This window comes from Ursus americanus, chromosome 24 (genome assembly GCF_024610735.1).
Source record: "Ursus americanus isolate L20-20 chromosome 24, mUrsAme1.1.p, whole genome shotgun sequence".
In the NCBI taxonomy this organism is placed as follows: domain Eukaryota; kingdom Metazoa; phylum Chordata; class Mammalia; order Carnivora; family Ursidae; genus Ursus; species Ursus americanus.
Genome location: NC_142150.1, coordinates 43,400,351 through 43,423,401, shown reverse-complemented (window position 1 = coordinate 43,423,401; position 23,051 = coordinate 43,400,351).

Here is a 23,051-nt window from a genome sequence, read left to right as displayed (position 1 = left end):
CTGCCCACACCTCCATCTCAGGCTTTGGCCTCCAGGAAGGGGGGACCAGGCATCCTGCCGTGTGAACCCCTGGGTGTGGGAGGTTTTAGGAGTTTGTGACAGCTGCCCGAGCTGACTGCCACAGGGCACGTGAGGCAAGCGCCCCTCAGAGCTGCTAAGGCCACCAGAAGAGGACTCCTGGAGGCGGCCCCGTGCCCACAGCCCCGTGTGGTGCCCACGAGGCACTGGCCGAGGAACGAGTCGCCGCAGGGGAGCGGCCCCAGCACGATGTTCTGAACGTGAGACAGCCATATCCTCTCACCAGCCCCCGGTCGAGGCACCAGGGTCCCCGCTCCACAGATGAGAACAAGGCCCCGAGTCCAGACCACACTTGCTCAACGTGACACAACCAACAAGTCGCAGCCGCTGACGCACACGCTGCCCCTGGGAGACCCCCAGGCCTTCCCAGCAAGGCTGCCCTCGCCCAGCACTGCCTCTGGGCCAGGGTCACATCCCCAAGGGGTTGAGCTGGCTTGTGAGGCCAGCGACTGACTGACGTGTCTCTGAGCCCACGAGCCTGGAGCAGCGAGCACAGCAAGTCTGCTCGGCGTTCATGGTCCACGGCGCCGGGGGCGGGGCCTGGCCCAGGGGAGGTGTTCAGGAAGTGTCAAATGAATGAGTGAGCACGTGCGTGAGTAAATGAATGAAGGAGTGAACAACCAAGAGGTATAAATGACAGGCTGGTCCACTGGCCCCAGACTGCCACCCACAGCAGGTCTGTACATTTGAACTTGGCTCTGCGGCTAGATGGCCTAACTTGTAGAGGCCTTGGCTCCTCCAATCATTGAGCCAGGACACGGCACGGTGTTAGGTGGGCAGGACCCATGCTGCTGGCTCTGCCTGCACCACTGGCTCTCAGGCCTTCAAAGACCATCTTCCCTCAGCCCTGCCCCTAGCACCCTGACTGCCTGCTCCGAGGAGCCTGGGCCCTTAGAGACATGAAATATGACCACATGTGACTTTGATATAAACACAAGTTCAAGGTTAAGCAGTCCTAGGCTCCAAGGAGTTAGCCAGATCCCAGCCTCCTTTCAACTTGGTGATTCACCAGCCCCAGGGTGTGGCTCTCATCCTCAGTCCAATATGGCTGCAGGAGCTCCAGAACTCACATTCACACTCCAAGCAGCAGGATGGAAGAAAGGAGGAAGAGAGTTCCCTTTGAGGACCCATCCTGGAAGACCCACTCTGCTTAGACCTCCTTGGCCAAACCTGAGGCACACACTCAGTGGCAGATCATGGCAGGACTGACTGGATTTGTTCAGGCTTCCCTATATGCATGCCCCCGTATGCATAACAAGTGGAACTTGTCACTCCTCCCCACAGAGGGTGAAGTCTATTTCTCCACCCCTGAATCTGGACTCAGCCCTGTGACCTGCCTTGTGATTTATCCCTGGACAGAAGGAGGGAGGCAAGCAGAGGTTTAAAAAGAGCTTATACATTCAGGGTTGCTCTCGGTGCTGGGACCCCTCTGCCGGCATGGAAACAAGCCTGGGCTAGTCTTCCGAGAGGTGAGAGCACAGGGAAAGAAGCATCAGCCATTTTCAGCACCCAGCCATCCCCACTGAGGCCCCTGAAATAGGAGTGAGGCCATCCCGGATCACACAGCCCCAGCCAGGCTGGCTCAGGTCAGAAAAGTCCCCCAGCCAACACAGAGTCACAAGGAATCATAAATCCTTGCTGTGTGGAGCCACACGGGTTGGGGTGCTTTGTTACACAGCAAAAGCTAGCTGATACACTCCTCCCGCTGAGGGAGGCTGGGAAATAGAGCCTATCAGCTGGGCCAAAAAGTCCCCCATAAGGTTTCTGTGTCTAAAAGGAAGGAGAGAGTGAACATGGAGAAGAGGAGAGACCACGAGTAGATGGCAACAGAGACCACAGGGGTGTGGCCACCATCAGGAGCTGGAAGAGGCAGGAAGGATCCCCCCTTACCCCAGAGCCTTCAGGGAGAGTGCAGCCCTGCCAGCCCCTTGAGCTCCCACCTGCAGCCTCCAAAACTGGGAGAGACAGCTTTCTGTTGTTCTAAGCCGCCCCATTTGTGGTCCTTTGTTACCGCCACCCCAGGACACTGAAACCTCTCCCAACACACACACACGAGGCTCATTTCTCGTATGGTTCCTAAAGGAACCAACGCACACATGTCGGCCGCCCCCTGGCCTGGGAAGCCTTGGTCAGTGGGGTCAGGACTCCAGACCACGGCGCCTAGGAAACTGTATGACACTGGGCGGGTCACTCGATCCCCAAAGCCTCACGCTGCCCCTCCGCTAACATGGAGCTGGACGGTGGCAGCGGCTCCTCCGTGGGGCAGCCACGAGGCCACTGGAGGTGACCCCGCCATGGAAACCGCAAAGAGCCCCTCCCGGCTAAACGGTGGGAGTTACAAAAAGCCACTTGGGATCCCGTGTCTTGAATGTGTCGGAGCTCGCGTGTTCCCTCCTCACACCGCCTCCCCCAGCTCCCACGACCAGAACCAGCGAGTGTGGGCCCAGAGGCCAGGCCCGGAAGGTTCAGCAGACACGGGCACCCCTCGAGCTGCCCCAACCGTCACATGTCCAAGGTGCCAAGCTGGTGAAAGGCCACCCTCCCGCCCCTGGCACCGCCGCCCACTGCAAACGGCCAGCCTGAGTTCCTGCCAGCAGTTTTCAGGGCTGTCATGTGCCCGCGCTGCTGGCGGCGGGCCGGTCGAGGGGCCCTGCCCTCCCTCCCCCCTTGGCACACCTCTGATTCGGAGGAATGTGTGTGTGTGTGCTTTTGATTCCTTCAAGGGGAAAAAGCTCTCTCTCGGCAGAATTCCTTCTGGGACCCCAGCTGCTGGCCACCGGGGAGGGATCCTAGGACTTGGGGGGGTGCCTCTGCAGGGACCCCTGCCACCCCCGGCCTTCCCCCAGCACTCCCTGAAACCACAAGTGCCCTCAGAGGCATCCCCTGGCTGGGGAGGTGTGAGGGTCAGGGTCATGGGCAGGCTGGACAGGCAGCCCCAGCTGGCTTCAGATCCTACCCATGAGATTTCGAATCCTAGAGGTCAGCTGCCGACCTGGGGCAAGCTCTCCTCCTGCGAGCCTCAGACTTCTCATCCACAGAACAGGAATGTTCCATAGGGCTCTGTCGAGGCTTGCACACAAGGAAACCATGTTCTTCCTCATCTTAACAGGGACGCTCTGTTTGTTCACTTCTCAGGGGGACGGCTAACAGTGACGCCGGGATGGTGGGTGTCAGCGGGACTTTCGGGCAGGGTCTACCTAGATAAGAACGTTCTTGGCTCAGGTCTCCAGGGATAAAGCCTCGATAAGCAAGCTCCGGCTCTCGGGTTTTCTCCGAACCGCGGCTGTGTGCCCAGCGGCCCCAGGGCCCAGTCAAACTGAGCTGGCCCTCGCAGAGTCAGGTTCCAGGGAAGGAAGGCAGCTTTGCTCACTCGCCATGGACCAAGCCGGCCTTAGGGCCCTTTTGTTTCTAGCACTTTCTCCCCTACCCCAAGTCAGGGGCCAGTGAAAGGAAAGCATGCTTCAGGTCCATCTCGGCAGCAGGCCTAGGGGCTTCCGTGATCGGGCCAGCGTTCCAGGGCAGCTGGAGGTCACAAAGTGGCCAAGGGACCGTCTGGCCTGCGACGCCAGAGGACCCCACAGTATCACCATGGGCAGCTCCGAGGGAGCCCCCAAGTGCATGGCAGCAGCCCCCCACTTGGAAAGTGAGGACAGAGGCCCAGAGAGGCCAGGTTCTGGCCTCGAGTCACCCAGCAAGACAGGGGCAGAGCTGAACGGGAACCGTGCCTGACGCAGCCCCCCATCCTGTGTGAGGGCTGAAGAGGAACAAAACAGCACCTTCCGACAACACCCCTCCTGGCGCCAGGTTTGTCGTTTTACCCCCAGTCTGAGTTCCGGGCCCCACCACCAACCTCTGGCCACCACACTGCAAACAGCATCACTGAGCACTGACTGGGTGGGTGGGCCAGTGCCTTGCCGGTCCCCCTGCAAATGCTATTGTATCACCTGCTTCCATGACGGAGAAGTCAGGTTCAGAGAGGTTAGGTAACCTGCTCAAGGTCACACAGCGGGCGGCGCAGGCCCGAGCCCAGGTCTGGCTGCTCCCTGGCCTTGTACTCATGCCTCTGCCCTTGGCTCCCAACGCTGACTGCCTGTGGATTCGTCTTCCCTTGGGAGGGGGCACGTGTAAGCCTGAGTGGGAGACTTTCCACACCCCCTGGCGTGCGCCCTCCCACTCGTCCTGAGCCGTGCTCAGAGCCACACAGAAGTGAAAGGACGCCAAGGAGCGCCCATAGGACAGGGAAGACAGGCCCCTGGAAGAAAGTGATGTGCGAGGACCCACCGTCAGAGCAGGCTTCCCAAAGACAGGGTGTCCGGGTTGCACCAGCCAGTGGGAACAGTAGGTGTGCAGGTGGGGAGCAGGGATGGTGACACCTGCCCGGGGGTGTCCTCGGAGCTGCCTCGACAAAGGGCGGGGAAAGGAGGGGCAGGCTCTGTAGGACCTTTGAGGATCAAACCAGGGATTGGAGCTTTTCTCTTAGATTTTTATCTTGAGGAGCCATAGAAAGTTCTAAGCCCTTGGTGAGGGATCAGATTTGCCATCTGGAAGTGTCCCCCAGAGACCGCGGTGCCCGGGAAGGATCGGAGGTGAGGGGCATGGGGGCCTGAGGCGGCGGGGAGGCAGAGCAGCAAGCTGGGCAAGGGGCCGTGGGCTGGAGAGGCGCTTGTCTTTCGGAGGTAGGGGTGGCAGAACGAGCCAGGACTGGTCTGGGAGCATGTTTATCTAATGCCTTGCAATTGCCTTTGGATTCTGCAAGAAAAGGACATTTCTGGAAGCTTGGTAGGAAATGAGATGAATGCAAAAAATAAGCATCCCATTACAAGTGTGGCCTCCCAACTCCCACCTCGGCCGAAGGGCCCGACTCTGGTGTGCGAGGAGCCATTTGAGAGACTTTCCACCTGGCCAAAAGCTTCACTTGGGCAGGAATCTTCTGTAGGGACAGAATGCCAAAACACTGGCCACAGGGAAGGCCCGGAGGCTGAGCACGGAAGAGAGGGGACCCCGCCCCAGGGTTGCCTGGCACACGGCGCGCAGGAGCGGGGATGGCCTGAGCCCACGTGCACGGCCCCGGGGGGACCATGGGGATGGGGGCTCAAGGGGCGCCGGGGCCAGAGAGGAGCAGTGAGTGTCCCCGCTGGGCCCCAGCCCCTGGCCTTGGGGCAGCACCCCACCCGCCGCGGGAAGCAGGCAGCCCAGCCATGGCCCAATGGGTAGGCGGAATCGGCACGCTGCGCAGAGCTCTCTCGGGCCGCACGTAGCAAACAGTTAATGATCAACTGGTCACCCCTATCCAAAAGCCCGAGAACTACTAGCACTATAAAACGTGTCAAATATCTGCCCCCGACCAGACATGGCGATCATGGAGGGAACATTTCTGGGTTTCCCCTTTCCATAACCTTGTTCTACGAGGCAGGCCTGTGGGAAAAGTTTCCTCAGCAAGCCATCTATCCGAAGAGATTCCCACGCACTGGGTCACACCTCCTGCCTCACGGCCGAGCCCCCCTCCCCTCGCGGCCATCGCGGACGGGACACGTACACTTTCCCCAGTTGCATATTCTGGGAGAGAGCCTAGAGGTTTTCAAACAGAGCTGTCTTTGCCCCTTGAAGGAGAATAGGAGCAGCGGCGGAGTTATCCTCGTGGCCCCCCCCCACTACCTGCCCCCACCATCCTGCCCTGACACCCAGGGAAAGCGCCGTCTCCAGAGCTGCTGACTTTGGCCAATTTATATGCTAATTCCAGAAATGATTCTTCCTACATTAAATAAAAGCTGAGGAATGTTCCAAAGGTCCGAACAGATTGTACCATTAACAGACAGGGAAAAGCCGCGCAGATCCTGCCCACAGGAGCTCTGAGCGTGTGAACTCGCTCGCAGCACACACACTCGCCTAACTTGAGCCCCACGTGCTCCTTCAGCTGACTTGGTCAAAGTAGAACTGCTTCGGCATCTAAAGCCTCCGAGTGCCCACCGTGACCTTGAGGTCCCCTTCCAGAGTAACCTTCTGAGAAAGCAAACAGTGCAGAAGAAAGTGGAGGGCTCCACACCGAGCCTGCGCCCCCAGAGTGACTGACTGACTGTCGGCATCATCAGAAGATCATCCCCTGACCCAAGACCTAGGCCCCCGGACTCCTGGACAGCCTCCGCACGGTCCCCCACTGTCCCCACAAACACACCGGCCTTCTGCATGTTTCTCCCGCCTCACCAAGACCTTCTTGCTCCAGAGGCCTGTGCACACTCTGTTCCCCCTGCCAGGATTGCTCTTCCCCACTCCCTTGACCAGGTTACCCCAACCCCTCTCAGCGGAGAGAAACCCACCATGACCATCTGATAAGGTGAGGTCCCAGCTATCCACCCAGTGGGCACTGCATTTTCCTTCCTGGTGCTCCTGACGATTCTAGTGGAATTAGCTGTATAATGATTTGTTCAGTGTCCATGGCTACCATTCAATGGTGAGAGCAGAGACCAGGTCTATCCTGTAACCCCAGCCTAGAAAAATGCTTGCCACAGAACACAGGGATGGAGGATACAGGGAGGGATGGATGGATGGATGGATGATGGAAGGATGGATGGATGAATCAACAGATGATGAATAGAAGAAAGAATGGTAAATGATGGATGGAAGGAGGGAGGGAGGGATGATGCATGAGTGGATGGATGTTTGGACGAAGAAAGAGGAAAAGGAAGGGGGCAGAGGAAGGATGAGAGCTTGGGTGGATGGGTGATCGACGAATGGATAGAAGAATGGATGAATGGATGGATGAGGGGTACCTGGGTGGCTCAGATGGTTGAGCATCTGCTGTCGGCTCAGGTCGTAATCCCAAGGTCCTGAGATCAAGTCCCATGTCGGGCTCCTTATTCAGCAGGCAGCCTGCTTCTCCCTCTTCTCCCCATTTGTGCTCTCTCCTGTGCATGCACACTGTCGCTATCTCTGTCTCTATCAAATAAATAAATAACATCTTTAAAAATGAATGGATGGATGATGGACACATGGGTGGATGGATAAATGAATGGATGGATGAATAATAAATGGACAGATGGATGGATGGATGATAGATGATGGATGGATGGATGGATGGATGATAGATGATGGATGGATGGGTGACAGATGATGGATGGATGGATGGATGATAGATGATGGATGGATGGATGATAGATGATGGATGGATGGAAGGAGGGAGGGAGGGAGGGAGGGAGGGAGGGAGGAAGTAAAGGGAGGAAGGGAGGGAGGGATGATAGATGATGAATGGGTGAGTGGATGGATGTTTGGATGAAGAGAGAGGAAAAGGAAGGGGGCAGAGGAAGGATGAGAACTTGGGTGGATGGGTGGATGGATGGATGGGTAACACTGGTTATCCTCCACAAAGACAATTGTCTTGGTAGAATAAATTGCATTTTCTAGAGCCAAGCAAGTACCTCAGTTCAGCAGACCCCGGTAGGCCCTCTCTCCCCCTCCTTGCCCTGGAAGCAGAGGCTCCCAGCAGGCCACCCTTTTGGCCTCCTTTTTCCATCACTGGGCATTGCTCACCTAGTTCCCCCCCTTAGAATGCCTGCACCTCCATTGCCCACATTCAAACCCCACCTCCGCCTCAAAGCCCTCTTGCCCAGGGACCCTAATCTCCACCCCCACCCCTAGTGCAGAGGCTGGGGTGTCTCCGCCTCTGATCCTTCCCTCTCATGTCAGGAGCATCGAGTGGGAGGGAGGTGTGTGCAGAGACAGGCCGCAGCTCTGCCCTTGGACGCATGCAGGCCCAGTTTCCAGGCTCTGCCGCTTCCCAGCACAGGGACCCAGAGGCAGAACTTTCCTCTCTGAGCCTCAGTTTCCTTAGGTGGGAAAGGGCATCCCCCAGGGAAGTGGTAAGGACTGAGTGCAGTCAAGTGTGGGCAGTGCCTAGCGCACAGGAGATGCTCAACACATGTCCACAGCCATATTCGCTGACTGATTCATCGGGGCCTCTAAAGGGAGCGGCCATTCTTGGGGGAAGCCAAGGCAGACCCCTTTCATCCCTCACGGATGAAGGGCCGTTTCGGCAGAGCCCTGCGCACAGAGCGGCCGTAGGCCCCGTGACCGCATCTCCAACCCTGCTACTGCTCAGCCTAACCCCCCCACCGAGAGAATGGAAACCCCCCAGCTGTGTTTGCAATAGTTCGTGGTGCCTCATCAAAGGGCTTGCCCTGGTGTCTCCCAGAAATTCCTGCAAACGCAGAAACATTCTGGAGCCCAAGGCCAGGAGTGGCTCTAGGGAGTGCTCATTTCCAGACTGTCCAGCTCAAAGGCCATGGATGCCACAGCCATCAGGGTGAGCCTTAGTAATGGGCATCTTCTCTCATCAAGCCTGCAGGGGTTCGACTCATTCACACACAAGCGAAGTCCCTACACTGGTCTCCGAGGCCCACAGGGCCTGACCACGTGCCCCCCCCAGCACCTTGCTCCCTGATGCAGCCTCCTGCACAAGCCTCAGCACCTGGACCAGGCTCTCCTCGGGGCCTTTGCACAAGCTGCACGTTCTGCTCAGAATGCTTTTTCCCCAGATCGCCGCACGGCTTCCCCATCCTTCCTTCCCACACATCTCTGCTGAAATGGCCCTTCATCCAAGAGGTCTTCCCTGACCCACTGGAAATGGGGCAGCACCTGTGGCCCAACCCGAGCCCCCACTGCACACCACCACCATCTGGCATAGCAGACGCTCCCCGGTTCTTAACACTTCCCCCACCTGGGCTCTGTTCCCTTGTTCTTGGTGTACAGTGGGCACTTAGTAAGTGGTTGACGGATGGACAGATGGATGGTGGATGGATGGATGGATGGTGGATGGTTGGATGGATGGATGGATGGATGGATGGATGGATGGATGGATGGTGGATGGATGGTTGACTGGATGGGATGGATGGATGGATGGTGGATGGATGCGTGGATGGATGGTGGATGGATGGATGGTGGATGGATGGATGGATGGATGGTGGATGGATGGATGATGGATGGATGGATGGATGGATGGATGGATGGTGGATGGATGGGTGGATGGATGGATGGATGGATGCGTGGATGGATGGATGGATGGATGGATGGATGGATGGATGGATGAGTGGATGGATGGATGGATGAGTAGATGAGTGGATGGATGGATGGATGGATGGATGGATGGATGGATGATGGATGGATGGTGGATGGATGGTGGATGGATGGATGGATGGATGGATGGATGGATGGATGGATGGGTGGATGGTTGGGTGGTTGGATGGATGACAAGGTACCCATTCACTTAATAATAATAATTAACAGTAATAGTAGCGACCAATAAGTAGACTACACACTGATCATGAAAAGATTAATAAGTACGTAGTTGTGAGTTGTCGTGGGCTCCTAAAGGGGCAGGACCAGGCACTCTGATGGGCATCAGGGGCCTCCTCTCAGGAAGCCGAGCTGCTGCCTGAAGGATGCGAGAGGGTGGGGAGTGTGTCAGGCAGAAAGAATGTGTGCGAACATCCTGGGGCAGCAGTAACAAATGACCACAGGCTGGGTGACTCAAAACTACAGAAATGTAGTCTCCCCCAGTGTGCAGGAGGCCAGAGGTCTGAAATCCAGATGTGGGCAAGGCCGTGCTCCCTCTGGAGGTGCTGGGGCAGGTGGGGGGCTCCTTCCTGCTCTTCCACCTCCTGAGGCTCCAGCATCCCTGGGCATCTGGACACATCCCTCCCTCCCCCACCTCCGTGGTCATGTGGCTCCTCCTCCCTGTATGTTCTCTCCTCTTCTGTCTCATAAGGACACTGGTCACTGGACTTAGGGCCCACATGGATCATCGAAGATAGTCATGTCTTGTGATCCCTTAAATTGATTACACCCGCAAAGGCCCTCTTTCCTAAACAAGGTCACATTCATAGGTTTTGTGGTTTAGGACTTGGAGCCATGACAAACATCCTGGGCAAAGCCTCAATGAGGAAGGTGCATGTGACCAGGTATGACCATCCCATAGCACTGAGAAGTGGGGGCTCTAGGTACCCCCACCTCACAGATGTGAGCTGAGACAGAAGAGGCTGAGTGACCTGGGGCATCATTCAGGCAGAGACTGCACCTGCCATGCTCACCACACTTCCCTGGGCCAGTGCGGTACTCAGCAAACCCTGGTGCTCAGCAAACACAGCAGCATTAATGGCAGGGCCTTCCTCAGTGTTCCTCAACTCAAAAACAGTACTCCAGGGGCGCCTGGGTGTCTCAGTTGTTAACTGTCTGCCTTCAGCTCAGGGCGTGATCCCAGGGTTCTGGGATCGAGCCCCACATTGGGCTCCATGCTCTTCTGGAAGCCTGCTTCTTTCTCTCCCACTCCCCCTGCTGTGTTCCCTCTCTCACTGGCTGTCTCTTTCTCTGTCACATAAATAAATAAAATTTTTAAACAACAACAAAAAAAACACAAACAGTACCCAGGCCCATTTCCAAAAACACGAGGGACTTCCCAACTAGAACATGCCTGTTCAACGCCTTACCCACCAGGTCACTCGCTCACTGGGCAGCAGGAACCCCGGGCCTGCCCACCCCCATCAGCCCACTGCCCCCTCTCCACGTCGCTACCCCAGCCACACACACCAGACCCGTCCTCGTCTTCTCCACCTGGACGTCCATGCTCCAGACCCCTTTCTTCCACCCAGAGGCTGTGATCCCTGAAAACCCCAGAGCTGCCATTCGCTGTCCCTGTTCTATGGCCATGTCCCCATCCTGACAGCTCAGCAGAGGGCTGGCCCGAGGGCCGTGGCCTCCAAGTGTCCCCAAGCAGGAAGATGGTGAGGAGGCCGATGCCCACTACAGGCAGGAGCCTATGACAGGCTCAGAGAATCGCCCAGAGGCACCTTCCCACAAACGCCTCCCTAGGCGGACAGGCCTGGGAGGCAGGGCCAGCAGGCCTCAGGGGAACTGGGCAGTTGGTTTTGCTTCATGGATCTGGATGAACTGGAAATGCAAAGGTCCGCACTGGGCGTCCCGAGCTGGGCAAACTAGAAGTGCTTCAAAGAGCCGGGCACATGCCTGGACTGCCCGTTCACACGGCCGTGGCCGAGCCCAGCGCGGTCTCCCATGCCACCCCCTCCCCCGGCCCAGGCGCCCGCCCCGCTGCCAGCCGCAGCCCCCCAGACCCTGCACACAGAGCAGGGCCTCTGACCGCCGGCCCCTTGGCAGCAGGAAGCCCCTGCCAGCCAAGCACAGGCCTCTTGCTACGTCAGATATTAATCAAACGCATCCTGATAATGATCAATGGAGGCGGCTTGGCAGCGCGGGCCTGGCGGGTCTCCAGGCCCACCTCCAGCTACAGGAAAGACAAGGATGGCAAAAGTGATCCTTGGCAAGGGACAGCACATTGTCCCACAGCTGTGGGAAAGTGCTCAGTGCGCAAACATTTCCTTAAGACGAGCTTACAAGGAAATGTTCACGATGGCCTTATTAAAGACCATCGGCCTGGCTGAGCAGGACGAAAATAACTTTAGGCCCCGGCCGTGTCCCCGACTCCAAGAGCCACGTCAGTAGCCAGTGAAGCATCGTTGCACTGCAGCAGCGGCCGGGGAGGGCCAGGCGGCACTTTGCGTGGCGTGACTGCTTGCGCACGGCTCCAAGTGTGGGAACCCTCCCACTCCCACCCACCCTCTCCCACCCCAAGTGCACTTGAAGCTCACGAGAACTCCCAGCTGGCAGAGATGGGGAGTGGGCTGTGGCCATGGGGGCCGCCACGCAGGAATGTCGGGGCCTGGCTCACGTTCTGAACCTGCCATATGGCTCTGCGTCCTGGGACCCAGGCTGGTAGCCAAGGAGGAGCCCTGTGGCTGGGTCCCCGGCACTCCAGGCCGCCGCATGAAGCCATTTGTCAAAGGTGTTTCCCAAAAGCTTCTCTGGAAGGAGCTCCCTTTGCGAAGCTGGCTTGGGCTGGAGCCAGGCAGAGACATCTGGGGGCTCTTGGCAAAAGTGCCAGCCCTCCTGAGATCAAAAGTCCCTCTCCTGGTTATCCTTGCTTCTCTGTGCCAGGTGAGCACGCCACGGGGACCCCGGCGGCTGGGTGAGGCCAGGGCCGCTCACCCAGACGACAGCACGGCAGTGGGAGGCTGACCGCAGGCATGCCCTGCTGAGCCCCACATCACAAAAGATCCGTGGCGGGGCCCCTTCCAACAGGAGCTCCCCCAGGACACTGATGTTTGTTCAGGGATCATTAGCTGTTTGACAGAGAGGCCCAGAGCAAGGACATGTAGAGCCAGAGGGACCGGGGGCCCTGCCAGCTGACATGGCGTCGGCATCTAGAAGGAAATCTGGCCCATGCAGGCACGAAGGATTCCCATGGAAAAGTGAAGCTACAAGTTAATCCCCCTCCCTGGGACCCACTTTCTGAATGAGGAGCGCAATCCCGGATAAATGCATGCTTTTCACTGTGCAGTGCCAGCAGGCAGCCCACCTGTCACACTGCAGACAAATCTGCTGGTGGCTCCGTGGCCATGGACACTGCGTGGCCAGCGTCCTGGCAGCCCAGCATCCAAGAGGAAGACTCCAGGATGTTGCTCATGCCGTGAAGCCCGGCCTCGGCCACTCCGGACTCGTCCGCGGCCCATCCATGACCCATTTCATCTCCAGATGTGGCTGATACACAGAATTGTGCCCCAGGTTTTTCTTGATGGCACCAGCCGTGAACAACGCCAGTAAAACCTGTGTGGGGACCAAAGTCAACAGGGGGACAGGGGATCAAAATCTGCAAGACTCTCCTTGACCATCTCCAAGGGGGGGCCCCAGGGCTGCACACCCAGCGGGGCTGAGCTGTGTGGACGGCTGGCTCCACGTTCACCTTCCCGCTCACCTCTCATCTGTCCTCACTGCAAGCCGGCCAGGTAAGGACATCCCCCTCCTGCAGAGAAAGCAACCAAGGTGAAAAGGGTTTGTGCAGCCAGTGGGCGGCAGCACTGGGACCCTTGGCTGTTCCCAAAGACCCTGCTCCCGGTGTCACTCAAAGGGTCTCTTCTCTGTCCTTTCCACAGAATCGGCAAGTGACACCAGTGCGGTGGAGTAGACCAACAGATCCATTTCACAGACGCAGACGCTGAGGCCCAAGTGGGTTCAGCAACTCACCTGAAGCCAAACAGCTACCAGCTGGCGAGACCAGGACTGAAACCCAAACGGGACACCAAAGTCCACCCCTGCCACCGTCCCCTCATTTCTGCACCCTTTCTTGCTCTCCGTCCTCCTAATGTCCAGCGTGGGGCCGCTGGAGACATGGCTGGGTTGAGGCGTCCACTATGAGAAGCCAGGAGAAGAGCTGCTGCTGGTGAATGCTCATCCGAGAGAAAACCCCTCTGCTGGGTTGAATTGCACCCCCCCCACAAATTCACACCCAGGTGGAACCTCAGAGTGTGAACTTCTGTGGAAGTAGGGTCCTCACACTGAGGAGCGTGGGCCTTCAATCCAGTGACTGGTGTTCTTATAGGAAAGACACGTGCAGGGAAGGAGCCACATGGCCATGAAGGTGGGGGTTGTGGGGACGGGGCCCCCAAAAGCTGGAAGGGGCAGGAAGTACCCTCCCCTAGAGCCTCTGGAGGGAGGCGACCCCACTGACACCAAGATCTCGGACTTCTCTCTGGCCTCCAGACTGGGGGAGACCCAATCTCTGTTGTTTAAAGTCACCCTGTCTGTGGCACGTGTCACAGCCACCCCAGGAAGTTGGTACGACACCCCAGCTCCCTGTGTCTGGAGGAGGGGCCGTGCCGATCATCCCCCCCCAACACATGTACCTCCTATTCCTGCCACGTTATCTATAAACTGGGGATGTGGCTGAATTTTTTTCTGGGGGAGAAAAGAGAAAACGAGATGCCCAAAGGCTCCACCAAGGAGCACAGATCCTGAAGCCTTGAAGGGCGGCCATTCTGGGGCACGCTCTCTGCTCACAGCCAGTCGAGCGAGGCCCTCCTGCCAGGAGGGGCCCTTCTCTTCTCCCCCCACCCCCGTCCACTCCCCGCTCCAGGTGTCCGGCCTGCAGTTCCCCTCCCTGGCTGCCGTCCACCGCCACCAGGCCGGAGCAGAGAGCCCATCCCGCATACCTTCCCTGCCGTGTGGTCCAGCAGTCACTGCCTTTTAGTTATGCGGCAAAACTATGTGCCCAGTGGAAAGCAAGACCATAGGGCTCCCAGTGCCCCTAAACACATTCTTGGACTCTCAAAAAAATGCCAAAGGCATTTGATCAGAGTAAGATTGTTTCCCAGAGCAGGGGCCTGCGAGGCCATCCTCGAGCCCGAGAGCTGACCGCGTGGCGGGCCTGTCCCCCGCCTGCAGCCAGCCTGCCTGGGGCTCTGGAATGAGAATCCGCCCGTTTTCCACATCCCATCGCCACACACCACCTTCGGACACCTCCGGTGGTGACGAGGGGCCCCAGGTTCTGAGCTAACGCCGGTCTCCCTGTCCTCACTGGGAGAGCTCTTAGCCCCGGGCAGACCCTGACATAACTGTAATTCCTTTTGTCCATTACAGTGGCCAGCACTTTGGTTTCTGGAAACAGGAAGCCCAGACATGCACGGGGGCTATTCCAGAATGTTCTGAGCCTCAGTTGTCCCCTGTGAGACAGAAATAAGAATGCATGAGCGTGCATGGCACACTGCCCCACAGAGGGAGCGGAAGCCAGGGTTCCCTCGGGGTCTGCACTGAGGCTGGCCCAGCACCAGAGGCTTATTTGGTCATTTTTTCCAAGGATATGGTTTTAGGCCCCTTCCACTCCCCTCCTTGTCATTGTCCCTGCAGCACCTGGCCTTAGAAGGGGCTGGCTCTGGACAGAGAAGAGAAGGGATCTGTCCCCTTGTTTCCTCAGGGCCTGTCGTCCTAGCTATGTCCTAGGTACCCCTGAGCCCACTCTGTGCACCCCCACAGCACCCCTTCCCACGCACAGGAACTGAGCCAGCCAGACTATCCCCAGGGCCCCCTCCAGGGTCTCCTAGACTACCTGTTGTCTGGCACCTAGGGGAGCAGAGTGCCACGCTCACCTCTCAGCCCGTCCCTCTGCTGACCAGGTATGACGGTGCTTGAGCCCCAGGCCCAGTTGACAACAGCCCCTTCTGCAAGAGGCCCAGCAGACCCCACGTCCGAGTGCAGAACGCGCAGCCCTGGCGAACAACGGGAGACGCTTTCTGGCCTGACCCTGCCTGGGCCAGGTGGCCACACGCGCCCCCCAGAGGTAGGGAGAGCTCTGCCCTCTCACCCCCACCCCCTGGCTGCTCAGAGGCAGAGTGGGGAGGCCTTGGGGGATGGCCTGGGGTCTGTTCACTTAGCCACCGGGAATTCGTGGAGCACCTACTACGTGCCAGGTGGTATTCTGAGGCCCTCGGGACTCAGCGGTGACTAAGACGCAGTCCTTGCCCTTGGGGAGGTGACATTCCAGGAAGGGGAAGCTGTAAACAGAGCATACGCTGCACCTGACAGCGTGGGGACAGGACAAGAGAGAGTCAGGCGGGCGGGGGGCCGGGCGAGGTCTGACGGCCTGTCAGGATGGGGGTGGTGACATGTGCAAAGGCCCTGGGGCACATGCTCAAGGAGCTGTGGCGAGGGGTCATGCTAAAGAGATGTGGGATGGGGGGACGCCCACTGAGAGGCAGACTTCTAGACAAACAGGAACACGTGAACAGAGTGTCCACAGAAGTGCGAGGTCTTCTGAGCCACAACAGATGACCCAGGAGAGACCCACGCCACCCACCCCCCCCAGAACCCAGATTCCCTCTGGGGACATCAGATGTGGGCACGAGAAGGGTCACAGAAGTCTCCCTACCCGGGGAGAAGGGATTCCAAGCTGCCTCCGTGGTTAGCGGGCAGCACCAGCACTGCAACCCCTCCAGACCCAGCCAGAAGGGTCCCCTCCTCCGGAGAGTGCCGAGCCAGCGCCCTGCCCCCCGAGGGTCCACTGGCTCCAAGGGGACCTGGCCCACCGCACTAACGCTGCCAACCATCCGCCCACCCTCCAGCGGGCCAGGTTGCCCTCCGCACCAGAAACGTTCAGCAAACATCTGTGCGGACTCAGCAGGCCCAGGACACTGTGGGCACACAGGTCCCACACGTCCCTTAGGCCACTTAAAATAGTGAAGAGAGCACCCTGACGGAGGCAGACGAGGCTGGGGCAGCCAGAGGATGTCCCCAGCACGGGCCTGGGAGTCGAGGAAGTCTGTGGGAGGAGGACACACCTTTGCAGAGAATGGAGGGAAGTTCCAGACAGGGGTAACTGTCCCTGTGTGTCGTGTCCCGTTCCCCCCCCCCCCCCCCCCCCGCCTGGGGTTGGAGTTAGGGAGGGAGGGTCGGCCTGAGGGTACACCTGCTGCTGGAGCTCTGCTGCCCCCCGCTGGCCATCCCCGGTACTGCACATGTGCCTGGCAGCCTCCCTCCAGGTGTGTGCGTCCTACCTGGCCCTGCCTCTGGGCACCCACCTCGGTCTTAGGCCCTCACCTGTATGCAGATCACCTCTGGGGGCCCCAGCGCCCTGCCATCAGGGGCAGCATGAAGAACCCACATTTCCTGTCACCGAAGCTGGCCTGCAGGTGTCCAGGGGACTGACAAGGTGGCCAGCCAGGACAACAGGAAGCCCTTCCCCAGCTGCGGCATCGAAGCCCATCCTCGGGTGCTGGGTCTGCACTGTGCTGCCTCTCTGTGAGCACCTCCTCCAGGGGGCATGAGGGGGTGCTGCTCCGGGGCTTCCTCAGAAGGCGCCCACCTCACCCCCAGAAACAAGGGGAGCATCAAGGGCCCGGCACCCAGTGGGGAGGGAGACTGGCCTGGCGGGAGCCAAGGGGAGGTGCAGAGAGCAGCTCACAGGCCACAGCAATGCCAGGGAGCTTGTCCGTAGCTCCGGCTCCTCCCTCTGTACCAGCGGCATCGAGGGGAAATGCCAGGCGTGGCGTGAGGCCATCTCCTTGCCCCAACCTCTCTGAGTCCCACAGCCCCTTGAGGCCACAGCCACCCCAGCTCATACTAACGACACTAAGGGCCGAGGAGAGAAGGGGCCACCACAGAGCCGGTTTCTGCGGAGCTGGGCCCAAGCCCTGTGACCTCCAAGCCCTCTCGGCTGTCGACTAGCACACTTGTCAGCCAGTCGGGGGCCTCCTTGGAGCCCTCGGCCACTTTGGCTTACGGGGCCACACCAGGACGGCTGGCAGCCCCTTGGGTGGCTGGATCACCCCCCACCATGTGGTCACATGCCTCCCCACAGACACCCCCCCATTTGGGCCCAGAGCAGGCTGTTAGGTTTGTGCTATGGCCCCGAGGAAAGTCACCACAGCACAGCCCCTGCGCAGCGGCCTCCCCAGCCAGACCTCGCCTTGGAGCCTCCAGTTCCAAACAAGCCCAAGGAGATGCCCTCTCTGGCTCCCTGGACTGCAGCCCTAACGAGAGCCCCGGACCCGGGCAGTGTGGGCCTACCTGCGTTCTCGAAGCTGCTGTGGGGCACCTCCGGGAGAAGAGCGAGAAGCAGGCGCAGGACGTCACCCACCTTGCTTCTTCCCTTGAGCACTAGTTCCCTGGGACGGGTCTGGAGCTCATCATCTGAGGCCTCGTGGAGCTCAGCAAAAACAAGAGCACCACTAATTGGCACTTGTCAGGGGCTGTGCAAGTGTCCTGGGGCTGCTGTGACAAATGATCACAAACAACAAACGGATTCCCTCCCACTTCTGGCCAGAGGTCAGAAATCAAGGTATGGGCATGGCGCTCTTTCTGGAAGCTCTGGGGCAGGGTTCCTCCTGCCCCAGCACCTGCAGCCTCCAGGCGTCCCTGGGCTTGTGACCCCATCCCTCCCACCACTGCCTTCGTGGTCACTCCGTGGTCCCTCCCACATATTCTCTCCTTACACGGACACCTGTCATTCCATCTAGAGCCCACTCCAAAGAGGGTAGGATCTCATCTCAAGATCCTTAACATAATTACACCTGCCAAACCCTCTTTCCACGTAAGCTCACATTCGCAGGTACGGGGGGCTAGGACTTGGACTTTGGGTTGGCTTCCACTGATCCCCCTACAGTGGTTCCAGGAGGGGGCACCCCCAGTGAGCACCTGCCCCTGGCCAGCAGTGTGAGCATCACCCTACGAATGCACATTCCCAGGCTGGCCTCCAGTGGAGCCCAGCGATCTGGGTTCCACAAGTCCCCCAGGGGTTCTGATACAGCCCACATCTGGGAGCCACTGAAATGAAACCACAAAACGTTCCTTCTTGACTCACAGATCCATGCACACTACGGCCTCAGTTTGGGTTTGGCTCAGGTGTCACATCCGTTGGGATTTATTTCATTTATTTGGGATGCAGAAGGCTTGAGACCCTCCAGGACCCTGGGGGCTCACAGGCCCCCAGGCACTTGTGACATGGGTGGGGTCAATGCTGGAACAGATAGAAAACGTGGTGGGAGCAGGAGGGGGTTCATTCAGATGGGGGCACCAGGGAGGCTTCCTGGCCAGGGGGTTGGGGTCGCCACCCCAGCCTTGGCTGAAATCAGAAGTTCTTGTGCCACCATAACCGGGGGAAGGGGGGAGGGGAGTCCCAGCAGGAAATCAACAGGGACCTCCGTGGTTCCGGAGAGCTGGGGACTTGGGTGGGAAAACCAAACCACAGCACGGACCAGCCACGAACCAGGGGTCAGTGAGAGCTCCTGCCCTTCCCCAGCATAAATCACAGCTACCCTCCTATCACGTGGCCGCCCGTGTCCACATCCCAAAATGTTGTTTTGACCTCAGGGCAGGTTGTGGATCTCCTCTGTCCCACGTTTGGATTTATTAATATTGTGTTAGCAGTTTTTCGATACAATTATTCCCCTTGTACGTCCACGTGTTTTAGGTTACGGCTCGAAGACCTTTTCCTAAGAAGGGGCGACAGATTTGGCAGCTGCCCGAGGCCCCCTGGCACCACGAGGGCTACAAATGCCAACCGACTGTCCAATCAAGAACTTTCCAGTTTATTTTAAGGCTGCTCGTGTCAACTTTTTCCACAGTCCACCTCCTGCCTGGACATGGGGGCGCACAGTAGACGTCCTGTCCGTCCTTAAACATCTTTCTCCGTGTAGAAGTTCTGCGCACGAGAGTCTGAAATACTGCAACCCAGAGGGACCAGCCACCCACGCCGGCACCATCGAGAGGACAGGTCGACAGGCGCAAGCGGCGCTGGGTTTGCTTCTAGGCAAACACACCGCAGCGGGATACGATCCACGACCTTCCACCTGAACACAAGAGGCATGACATCCCGAGACGGAGCCCTTCCGGCGTGAACAGAAGTGACCAAAGAAATGGATAAACACCAGCTCCCCAGCTCAGAAGCCCTCTTGCTCCCAGGAGAGCGAAAGTGCCCAGAGGGGAAGGGGTAGGGCTTTTGCCACTGAGGTGCACCCCCCAGCTGCCAACACCACATGCCGTGCCAGGCTCGGGGTCACCTTGAGGGCTGCTGGGGACAGTGACCGACGCCAGGGCAGCAGGGCAGCAACCCCAGCCTGCAGTCCATGGGGCAAGGAACACCGGAGGCTTCCCGGGGCCGGAGGCGGGTCATGAGGGGACAGAGAGAGGACACGGTGATGGAGCTGTGTAGAGACCTGTCCAAGGTCTCCAGCAGCAAGTGTCATACCCACGGACAGGCACAGTCCCTGTCGCTGGAGGTGCTGGCCAGTGGGAGGGACCCAGCAGACGAGCGGCCAGACAGAATCCCAGAGTAGGCTCTGACCATGGTCCCCTCCTAGGAAACTGCCCCCTTTGTCCCAAATCTCCTCTCCCCAGGGTCCTGCTGTGGGGGCCGGCTCTTGGTGGGCCAGACAGGAAGCAAGAGGCACAGGGAGGGGGAAGGCGTGACTGCAACCCTGAGTGGCCACCAGGGCCCCGCAGGGCCGCCAGCCTTTGCTGTGACCACCCGCCTCCTCCCTCCCGGCTTGGTTCTGCACACCATCGGTCACACCACCCCCGACCTCGACCCAAGGCCCTTGGTCCTCACCCAGCTTCCTTCCATCCCTGCATGGGAGCGGCGGGACACCGATGAGGACCTCCAGACCAACCAGCGGAGCAGACTGTGCTTCCATGTTCTGAATCGGGGCCCCCGTGAAAGCCGGGCTGCTGCGGGGCGCCTGCACCGACCGCGGGCCCGCGTGCTGAGCAGCTGCGTGTCGGCACTCATCAGATAAAAACCGAGGTTCCGTCAAGTCTGGCACGGGGCTCCCTGGGGCCGAGGGGACCTGCCCTCATAACAGACTTTGGTGCACTGTCTGCCGTGCCGCCTGTCAGCACAGGATCCTAAAAGAAAAAAATATACATATATATATATATCATCATCTTGTGCCTCAGTTTCCCCACCTACAAGGAGCTCCGAGATTGAACCACAGGTCTGAAGTTCGAAAGCCCACCGGGGTCAGCACATCAGCTTCCTCGGTGTCATCATTCATGGCAGCAGCCCCCCACTTCCTTTCCAGTCAAGGGAGCAGGTGCTCGGGAAGGCTAACTGCACGTCGAGGTCACGGCGTGCAGCAGGTGGGGCCCAGATTGGGTGGCCGCAGCCTCTTTGGATGGTCCCCCCCCTGCCCCCGAGGCACCCTGGTCATACCTGTCACCTCCCACATCCCGTGGGGACTGTTGGGACCCTCCCGCGTGCAGGGAAGGACGGTCTGATGCTGCGGTGCTAGCCCTACAAATACTTGTCTTAGGCACGCGGTGCTCACGTCCCCTTGCTGATGTGCCGTGGGGCGGGGGGGGACACACAGCAGAGGCCGGGCCGGGGGAGGCAATGTCGTGAGCAGCCAGATGGCCTCAGCCTGTGCCTCGGTTTCCCCCTCCATCAGTGCCACCCTAGCCCATGACTCCACGGGATGAAACAAGCCATCACCGTGCCTCATAAAGTGCTCAGAAAAGCACACGGAGAGCTGGCACTCAAATGGTGGCTCTTCATCACCTTAATTATCGCTGCTGCTTTGGCCTCTCAACAGTCCCTTTACGTGTTCTCTGCTTTCACATCCTTCCCCTCGTGGGGCCCCTTCAACGAGACCTGGAAACAAGATGACAACAGCAAGGCTGTGGGTCGCAGGCTGCTCACCTCCACCCCAGCCTGGCCTCCCACCAACCAGCAGCCTGCGGCCTCCTCTGGCAGAGAAACCTGTTCCCCTTTTCCCAAAGGCTGCCGGGGAGCTCCACGCTGGCCTGCAGCAGGAGCAGGTCCTCCTCGGGCGTATGTGCAGCCTCTTCCTCCTGCTCCTGGCCCCCGCCTTTTCTGTTTTCATCCCATTTTACGTGCGTGCCTGGTGGATCACAGCCCGTGGTGCATATTTCTAGAGGGAATGCGAGTGTCTGAGGCAAGATGACATCTGTATTTCCTGGAGTCCAATGGCAGCAATCACTACAGATTCTCTCCCTCACAGATCCTCACCAAGCACCAGCCACACACAAGCAGCACAGGCCCTGGGGACAGAGGAAGGAACAAAAACACCCACTGCCCCACAGGGCGAGGGAACAGCAAGGAGAGCGAGCGTATGGTCATGTTGCTGCGGGAGAGTGGCAGGACCCCCACGGAGGCAGGACCTTGTTGGTGTCCCTGCCCGCCGCACCCACTCCCCCAAGCCTGGGCAGGGCTCTTGTCTGGCTTGGGACGCAGCCAGGTTCTCCATGTCCAGGTGTGCAGTTTGCACACAGACCCAGAATCCAGGCAACAGAAAAGGGGGTGGGATGGCAGGGAGACAATGTGCTGCCTGGACTCTGCCCGCCTGGAGAGAAGCCGGAGGGGTCCACTCAGAAAGGGGTCCTTTCTGTAATTGCGTCCACTAAGCATTGTTTTACAATCCACCAACAGCAACAATGCGGAGAGCAAGCAGACGAGGAGGGAGAAACCTCACTCTGCCCGAGCCAGCTGTTCTCGAACCCTGGTCTCTGGACCCGCGGCAGCATCCCCTCGGAAATTATTAGAAATGCAGGCTCCTAGCCCCCTGACTCCAGGTCACCCAAATCAGACCGCCTAGGCTGCAGCCCACAGCTCTGTTCGGGCGAGCCTCCTCTGGAGGAGCCTGAGAGCCGCTGGCCCCGTGCCTCCCGCTCCGGGATGGTCTCCTCCACCACGGAGTCCGGTCTTAGTGGGCCCCATCCACCTGCCCATTAGCTGAGAGGAAAAAGGGAAGGCCAGGGAGGCGGGCAAGGTAGGTCTGGCTCACCTGGCGACAGGTGTCGCTGGGGCCCAGATGCGGATTAGCCAACTGCTGTCAAACCCAGGGCAGCAACCGGGCCGCCCAGGTCCCTGCAGGTGTGGGCCCGCCGCCCGGGTGCGGCTCCAATTGTGTTACCAGAATGGCTGGGCTCTGGTGTGATCGGTGGGCTGGGGTGGGCTGCCTGCAGCCTGCCCGGGGCGTTTGCTGGCCCCTTTGATGTGAGGGGCATTGTCGAGCCCCACGCCCCCTTCTTAAATTTTTAAGAGCAGCACAGTGTGCCTGCCTTCCACTTTCCTTCAAAAAACAAAACAAAACAAAAAAAACAACGAATTGTTCTAACCTTTTAATAATAGGAACCACCAATTATCTCTGAGGCAGAAAACCAAAACCTGGCTGTTTTGGTGAAAGACAAGATTCCTCCCTGCTGTGCTGAGCGGATGAGACCACATGAAAGGCCCCAAACCGCTTGCTAAGAGCCCACTCCCAGGTCCCGGCGACAGACCCAGCCCAGGTCCTGGACCCCATCCAGCTGCCGGCTCAGCCGGCTGGGCCACGGCCATCACACCTCTGCACCTGCCAGCCCAGCGGAAAGCCCACGCAGACGCTGACCGAGGCCACTCTGGACCCGGGGGCGTACGGGGCCTCCCAGATGCCCCAGCCCCTCGCTGCTGGCATTTCTGGGCTCTTCATTCCATCCCTCCATTGGCCCCGGCACCAGAGTCAGGCTGTCCTGGTCACCGTAGCTTCAGTGAGTCTAGAACGCTGGCAGAACGAGGTCCTCAACCAAATTGTCCCATAGAAGTGACACGGCTATTTTTGCATGTTAGGTTTCATGTAAATTTTTCAATC